General features: G+C 43.1%; 1 long non-coding RNA gene across 2 annotated transcripts; it reads left to right on the top strand.

The window, feature by feature from the left end:
* The first annotated feature begins 767 nt into the window (after positions 1 to 767).
* Positions 768 to 7,288, top strand: LOC144785535 (uncharacterized). 2 transcript variants are annotated; one of them, XR_013601950.1, is made up of 4 exons: positions 768 to 820; positions 1,262 to 1,330; positions 1,421 to 1,455; positions 7,183 to 7,284. It is a non-coding gene; the product is annotated as an uncharacterized LOC144785535 (long non-coding RNA). The 2 variants fall into 2 exon arrangements; XR_013601949.1 differs by lacking the exon at positions 1,421 to 1,455 and having other exon boundaries at positions 770 to 820; positions 7,183 to 7,288.
* Positions 7,289 to 9,085: the final 1,797 nt, after the last annotated feature.

Here is a 9,085-nt window from a genome sequence, read left to right as displayed (position 1 = left end):
AACCATTGACAAAGCCAATAGTCCTCACAGGTTGTAGGTATGATGTTACTTTTTGTATCACATATCTAGATGCAATTACAGAAACAGCAAAATACAAGTTCGGCGGCGCATTATGCTAAACACAGATTTGTTTGCGTAAGTGATTTAAAGCCACGCCCCTAATTACACTGGCCACGCCCCTTTGAGAGACCCCCCAGTTTTTTTATCCCACTTAAAGCCCTGGGCTACAACCCCCTCACTGTGAGGGAGGAGCACATGGATGTTTTAATGGATGTTCTCCCTATCTTAGGGCTGCTAAAACCCAGGATGAAGAGCTGTTGATGTTTTATGTAAGTGATGAGCACAGTGCAAATTAAAGCAAAGGGTGTGCAAATGTGAGCTAAAACTAACTATCAGGAGACACATTTTTTTTAATGGTTAGCTCTTGATGTCAGTATTAAAAACAGTGCAGGTAAAGCGATTTTAACATAATAACTGCAACTGTGGTCAGACATCAATCCTGACATCAAGAGATAACCATTAAAAAAAGTTTGTCTCCTGATAGTTTTAGCTATACTGTATTGTGAAACCACTAATTCACAAGCTAAATATAGGTAAGAACAATAGATGTATACAACAACAATAGGGTTAGACAGATGGTTTTAAGGTAAAAATTAGAATTAATATACTTATCATGTCGCAATATTTGTCCAGCGATCGCCACTGCAGTAGCGCAAGCTCGAAAGTAAACACTTCCGTCTCTGCGCACTCGTGTTGTTTGGGTTGAGCTCAGACACTTCACAGTGGTGTTACGGAGAGAGCTCACAAACTTGATTTGGAGGTAAGCGGTGCGATAGATCCATCTTGGTTGTCTTGATTAGCAAGCAGTTGAGTTTTTGTGACTTTTGGGTAATTGGTATACGTCCATCGTTATAGGCAGTGGGTTGTTTTTTTTCTACGACATTGAGTGGTTGGCTTACGTTTTATCGACAGTTGCCTGTTATTGAGGTGAGTTACCTTCTCTTGAGCACTAACTGATATGTGGTAACTGATAAGGTGTCTTGCTGTGTGATCGAATATAGTGGGACATATGTATACATGTCATTTCAGCTTTTAGATCAACCCTATGCTTTGATTACTATTGGATTAAGGAACGTTGTAAAGACCCTAGGCGTGTCTCTAAGAAGATATGTTCATTTTATCAACAACAGCTCGCGCAAAACCTTTCATCCATTGATGGTGCTCAGAGTGACCTAAATGTTGGCTTTATTATTTATTACAGCACTGCTAAGGTGGTTTCATGATGCAATGGTCTTAGAAGCGGCAGTCGATCCACTGGGCTAATTCACAGGTATTTCATGTGATTGGAGTTTGAACATAAGGATGTATTATTGTGTTTTGTAACAGATCTGTTAATGGTGCGTTGTTTTTGCGTTACCAGGTCGCCAACAGTTTATTGAGATTACTTCATTGGAAGTAAGTATGCTTGGGTGGCGCGTAAAAAGACGGGTAGCACCTAGTGAGTTGTCTACAGATTGACATTCAGTCTCACGGTTATATACATCAGACAGAGATTTTACCAACACATCAACTGATTTGTTATCCTTTTTACCAACAGGTCCGCCCCTGACAAAGAGACCTTAGAGTCTCGAAATGCATTGGCATGATCGCTTGTGTTAAAAAATTGTTTTGTGATAATTGTAAATTTCTGTTTTTAAATTGAATTTTGGGTTGATAAAAATGCAAACTTAATCAATGTGAAAAAACTGAAAGACATAAGTACATTTCTTTGAAAGAACGTTCACATTTTGAATATTTTGGTTTTGATATATATCAAATAGAGTTGTGCATGTTATGTCCAGGTTGCCCAGGGGACTTGGCCACTTCACACTCACATTTTGAGAATGAATATGTATACTCAGAGATGAATCTGTTTCTAGACCACATCGGAGTCTGGAAACGGTACATTGATGATGTCCTCCTTATCCGGAAGGGAGATAGAACAACAGCTGAGAGTTTCTTGATATGGCTAAATAACAGGAATCTGTTTCTATTCTTTACATCTACAATGAGAACAGTGTCCCTCCCTTTCCTGGATCTGACAACAATAGCTAAGAATGGCTAATTGACTAGTGACATGCAGTAGCGGCTCCTGGTGGGAGTGCTGCCGGTCAGTGACGCGGGGCGGGCAAGGGACAGGGTGGGGGGTCGCATTTGGCGATGCAGCGTGTGTAATGAAATTAATTGTATTTATTTATTTGTTTACTTACCTCTGTTGGGCCGTATTCCAGAGTTTACTACCCCCCCCCCCTCCCAAACCTGGCCCTCACCCGCTCGGTGTCACCTCCCGGCAGCACTCCCACCAGGAGCCGCTACTGGTGAAATGTACCACAAACCCACAGACAGAAACAACATACTCGCGTTCCAGAGCTTTCATCCGAAATCCTAGCGGGAGAATTTGCCCTACGGTCAATTCTTACGGCTGAGAAAAAACTGCTCAGAGTTGGGGTCTTTTAACAAAGAGGCAGCAATACTTGGTCAGAAACTGCAGGAATGACAATACCCAGATCATGTTGTGAAAAGAACCAGGAAAAGAGCAAGGAACAATTTCAGAGAAGCTCTTTTGGAAATACACACACAAGAGAAGGTGGACAAAAGTATCTGTGTTACTACATTCAATACAGCATCCAATCACATAAAAAAATAATCATCAACAATTGGCTGATCCTTAACTCAAATGGGTTGGGCCTGGAGAGTCCTCTTTTTTTCATTTAAGAAAAGTGCGAGTATCAGGAATATTTGGTACATACACGACCAGTCATAACAAGACGCAAAGAAAGAGCAAATTTAACATCTTTGGGTTTACCTCCAGTAACGAAACACTTTGCAAGTGGTTTTTGCATCAAAATCATGAACACCATCCACTCCGGCTCTCCGTCAGACCCATGCCCGCACAACATCTTCAACAAAGCCAGCTCCACCATCCCACCCCATCTCCGCAAAGTCATCAACATCTCCTTCGAGACGTGACCTTCCCAGAAAGCTGGAAGCACGCCAAGATCAACGCCTTACTCAAAAACCCAAGGCGGATCCCAAGGACCTCAAGAACTTCTGACCCATTTCCCTGCTCCCGTTCCCAGCGAAGGTCATAGAGAAGACCAACAGACAACTGACACGCTACCTCGAGGAGAACAGCATCCTGGATCCGTCCCAGTCTGGGTTCCACAGACACCACAGCACCGAAACTGCTCTCACCTCTGCCACTGATGACATCAGGATCCTACTGGACAATGGCAAAACAGCGGCCCTCATCCTCCTGGACCTCTCAGCCGCCTTTGACACTGTCTGCCGCTGCACCCTATGCACACACCTCTATAACGTTGGGATCTGAGACAAAGCACTGGACTGGACCAACTCCATCCTCTCTGGCAGAACCCAGAGTGTCCGCCTCCCCATTTCCAATCCGAAGCCACCGAGATCATCTGCGGCGTACCCCAGGAATCATCCCTCAGCCCAACATTGTTCAACATCTACATGGCATCACTCGCTCAAGTCACCGGACTGCACAACCTCAACATAATTCCCTACGCCGACGACACCCAGCTGATCCTCACCAAGGACCCCCACACTGCCAAAACCAACCTTCATGAAGGAATGAAAGCCGTCGCCGAGTGGATAAAGATCAACTGCCTGAACCTGAACTCAGAAAAGACGGAAGTCCTCATCCTCAGCTCCACTCCCCCAGCATGGGATGACTCCTGGTGGCCGACCGCACTGGGTGCAGCACTGACACCCACCGACTACGCATGCAACCTAGGGTTCACCCTCGACTCAACACTCTCCATGACCCAGCAAGTCATCGCCGTCTCGTCCTCCTGCTTCAACAGCCTCCACATGCTCTGCAAGATCTGTAGGTGGATCCCCACCAAAACAAGAAGAACGGTTACACAGGCCCTCGTCAGCAGCAGGCTAGACTACGGTAATGCCCTCTACGCAGGAGCCTCGGCCAAACTCCTGAAATGACTAAAATGCGTACAGAACGCCTCTGCACTCCTGATCCTAGACATCCCTCACCGCAGCCACATCACACCCTGCATAAAAGACCTGCACTGGTTTCCCGTCAACAAGAGAATTACCTTCAAGCTCCTCATCCACGCACACAAAGCACTCCACAACACTGGACCGAAATACTTCAACAGACGACTCACCTTTCACACCCCAAACCGCCAGCTCCGCTCCACCGACCTTGCCCTGGCCACTGTCCCCGCATCTGAAGAGCGAACATGGGTGGCAGATCGTTCTCCCACCTCACCGTCAGGACCTGGAACACCCTCCCCATCCTTCTACGGCAGACCCAGGACCTACTCTCCTTCAGGAGGCTACTCAAGACCTGGCTATTCGAGCAGTAGCAGCACAACTTCCCTCAGTGCCGTGAGAGCCTCACGTGTGAGTAGTGCGCTTTACAAATGTTATGATTGATTGATTGTCACACCCTCTCATAAATGATTAATGAGGTACACAGGGCCACTGGCACAGACCTGTGTTTAATAAATCCCAGTGCAGAGTAATTCACATTTATATATGGGGAGAAACTAATGTTGGTTAACTACAGAGCAACCATTCAAAAATGGTTGCCGTATCCGTGACTCTACAAGGGTATTAAGTCACCTTGATGTAGGCTAGGTTAGCTCCATTTCTGTGGGGTGAATATTACTGCAGAAATGAGAGGGGATTGGAGAGCTAGTCAGGGATACTACATCCAAGTAAAGTTGGCCATCACATCCGTCAGAAATTAGACCTGAGTTCCGAGTTGAACTCTAACTTGGGATAGATCACGCGACTCTGAGCAGCCAGATACGAAGCGCGGGGGGAATGCATTTCATCGAAACGCACTATGTGTCCCTGAGCAACGGAGGGCTGAGAGTGATTTTGGGAGATGCCAAACCCGTGACAAAATAAGTTCCAGGACACACTGTGACAGCGGGGGCTAGACTTCTTAAAAGTAGACATTTGGGGTTGACATTGAGCACGACCAATAGTTCATGGTTATAGTCGTAGTGATAATAATCTTTATTTGGAGGCATAAAATACATCCATAAAAGCATCACACAGATCAGACAACATTATAAAGTTCTTGTCCTAGAAGAAAAAGCTTCAATAGTTAGTTAAGATCTTCACAAACGGGGGGCGTGACTTGGCGCCAGTGGAGTATGGCGGCACACAGGTGAAGCTCTCTGGTGTGCTCGGCAGACTCCGCATTACCAGGCAGTTCTGTGCACAGAAGGAGACATGTGGGGACTTATGAAGGTCTAGGACGCATTTTGACTTTGATGGTGATTCCATTAGCGTTGCCTATAAGGAGTTATTTTCGGAAGGAAGTTCAAACGTGGCTCCGTTTTGCCGCGCCCGCCATTTTGTTTTTTCGCGCGTTTCCTCATCAAATTGCAGCAACGAAGCCCTCACTCTCAAAAACACCCTCATCCATCTCAAATGTGCCTACTACTGTGACTTTGCTGTATTTCCCGCTGGGGATGGCACTTTTTGGGAAAAGTGTTTTAATAATAAATTTTTGCTGAGGCATATTCATTGCATTGTGAACAGCAGCCATTTTCTCACAGCAGAGCCTCTATAATGTCTCCTCAAATGCTGCCACAATAATTGTCAAATCACAACATATACTTACCTATGCCATCAGTATATCCTGGATTGAGAAATACCTGTCTTTCATGCCAGAGATTTATCAGACAACGCTGCATATCTTATGCTGAATCCTATTTACGTATATCTTGTGTAACCACTATGTATAATGGCTAAGCTCTTACAGCGCGCAGCTTGAATCAATTCACTTTTCCACTCTGCCAGATTCATTTACACGCTTTAACATTTACTGCTCAAATAAACAAATGTGCCTTATTGTTTACACATAGCAGTCTCATATGTCTGATGCTGAATTTTCTCTTTTTCACGGAAGCGCATCCTCATACATCATTTTTGTTTCCTGGTGCTGTATCTGCGTACCTTTATTCAGAAAGGAGTGTTCTGAGCGTGATTTATGGGCAGATTAGAAGCGTCACACTCCTCAGCTTTTAAACCAAAGCACATTTTCATCAAAAATTCAATGATTTTCTCCATGTTCTCTAGACTGGAGGACTCTTTTGTGTCTTCTCCTCAGAGTTTGGATCTAACAATGGAATCTTCCTCGGCAACCCCAGGGAAATCTAACACTAAATAGCTGAAAAGGGACCCCTCCTTGTCACCTAAACCAACTTTGCTAGTATCAATGGAGCTACTGCTGGAGGTAATCAGAGCCCTTCGACCCTTCATGGAAGAAACATATACCAAATTGCAAATATTAACGGACAACTGGTCCCAACTCGAAACAAGGGTCTCTTCTATGGAGCAAAGTGTTTCCTCCTTAAATGAAACCTGCGTCAACGTCTCTCAACTCCACTCACAAGTTTCCCCACTTCAAAGCCAAGTGGAAGATCTTGAGAACCGCAATAGACGGAACAATTTTGAAGGGTCTGACTATCGCTTTTTTAAGTCATTCCTCCCTAAATTACTACACATGCCAGATGGTACGATGCTTAACTTCCAACGCACGCATTGATTGGGTCGGATTTCATCTAAAGCTTCGGCTTCACAAAGACCAAGAGGAGTCATCAAATACTTCTTAGAGTATACAGACTTATTGAAGGTACTATCAGCGGTCAAAGCCTCTTTAAAAATCACATGGTCAGGTTCATCTCTGTTCTTTGTGGTGGACTATGCCAAGGCCACGGCTAACCGACGCAAGGCTTTTCTAAACATGAGAGCCGACTTAAATGCAATAGGGGCTTGATACGGCCTTTTTCATCCCTGCCTCTTCAAAGTTACCCACAATAACAAAACAATAACGTATGAAGATCCTTTGCATTTACAAAGCTTAATAAACTCTTGCAAGACAACTGATATGGATTCTTCGGGTCCTTCTCCTTCATTCATCACTTCCTTCCAATTGGGCTTTTCTAGGCTTTGTCCTTTTTTCATAATGTTTGTTATTGCATGAATTGCTACTTCCAGTTTTTCAAATATGTGTTGTATTTACTGGTATCATTAAGTTGATAATTTTTTTGCACACATTTTTATTGTCATCGTCAGTTAGTCCCCTTAACGGCCTTTCCAGCAACTTTTCCTAACTTTCATTGTTTTTTGTCTCCACAGATCTTATACCCCTGTTTCGTGGCGTCTTCCTTGTTCTCCATTTGGCTGACCCTGGTTGTGTCCCCTATTTCATGTGGTTCCACCCTCCTCCCCGTGTTCTCCTGACCGTATCCCCTCACTTCTCCTCTTGTAGGTATGTTTCTTTTTGTATTTCTATCCTAATTCTGTCCCCAACTGTTGTCCTATTCCCCTCCCTAAACACTCTTCTTTCTCTCTCTTTAGGTGTCGCTCTCTTCTTACTTTCCTATGGTCTCCTCTACTTTGTTATCTTACCTAGCTTCAGTATTCTTCTTCACTGTGACATTGATTTATTTATTACTTCTCTTCTTTTCTTAATTTTCTTCTTTCACGATTGTTATGATGAATTGGGTTTTTGTTTCATATTTCTAGATCAATTTGTCTCTATTAACTTATGTCATTAAAATGTGTTACTTGGAACGTTAGGGGTCTGAATTCCCCTATTAAGAGACAAAGGGTCCTATCTCACCTGGCCAAATTAGATGTTAATGTTGCATTCCTGCAAGAAACTCCCCTTTTGGATATTGAATCATTAAAATTGAAGAGAGGTTCGATAGTTGAAGTTTTCTATTCCCCAGGTGATGGCAAACGCAATGGAGTAATGATGTTGTGTCGTAAATCCCTCTCGTAGTCACTTTTATCTCAAGACTCAACACTAATGGTAGATGTTTAATCGTTAAGTTGTCTCTAAAGGGTGTTCCAGTCTCTTTTTTAAATGTTTATGCCCCTACATGTGGAGAACCTTCCTTTTGGCCCACGATGGCCAAGGAAATCACTCACTGCATCGATGATAACTTTATCCTAGAGGGTGATTGTAATCAGACCTTCGACCCATTCCTTGACAGGAACTCTTAAGTCACCCACATCCCTAGCAAACCCCATAAGTCTTTTGTTCAAGCTATCACACAGCACAAACTTCGACGCCTGGTGTCTTTGTAATCCAACCATTAGAGAATTTACTTTTTATTCCCCATCCCATCATTCTCAGTCAAGGATTGAATATATATTTGACTCTCACAATATTGCGCAAATCCTTACTAATGCAGACATTGGCCCAATTTTATTGTCAGATCACGCCCCTGTCTCAGTGAGCATGGATATTTTACCCTAAGTTACAGGACCTAGAAGATGGCGTTTTAATAATGCTCTTCTCTTGGATCCAAAGTTCGCGGCCTCTTTTACTACTTTTTTTGATGAATTCTTAGAGATAAATCAAACTCCATCCATGCCCCTTTCCACTCTATGGAACGCTTTTAAAGCCTCAGCAAGAGACTTCATAATTGGCTTTGTTGCAAACAAATGTAAAAATGCCCGTAAATTGACTAGGGACCTCCTTCAGGATATCAAGAGACTGGAACATTCTTACTACACCTTGCATTCAAAAGATTGTTTAATAGCCCTCATTAAGGCCAAGATGCAATTTAACAAGAAATCTACAGATGACGCCTCTTTATATCTCAAAATCTAGCGCAAAATGTTATGGGGCAAAAACAAAGCTGGGAAATTTTGGCCAATTTCTTAACAGTTAAACAAAATAAACTAAATATTGAATCTATTTATGATACAAATTTAGTTTTAGAAAATAAGGATGCTGATATTTTGAATGAATTTTCTCTTTTTTTACAAAATATATGCTTCTGAAACGCAACCTGCTGATCGTTCCCTATCCCACTTTTTCTCTAATATCCAAAAACCTCAACATTTTCCCCCAGACCTCTCTTGTCTGGAATTAGGCTTAACACAGCAAGATTTATCCAAAGCTCTCCAACACCTTAAAAAAGACATAGCTCCAGGACCAGATGGTTTCACGGTCTAATTTTATTTACATTTTTCCAAACTCATATTGCCTAAACTGTACTCCCTCATAAACTGCTTTAATACTTTA

This window comes from Lissotriton helveticus, chromosome 10 (genome assembly GCF_964261635.1).
Source record: "Lissotriton helveticus chromosome 10, aLisHel1.1, whole genome shotgun sequence".
Lineage (NCBI taxonomy): Eukaryota > Metazoa > Chordata > Amphibia > Caudata > Salamandridae > Lissotriton > Lissotriton helveticus.
This window is presented reverse-complemented; position numbering and strand designations above follow the sequence as displayed.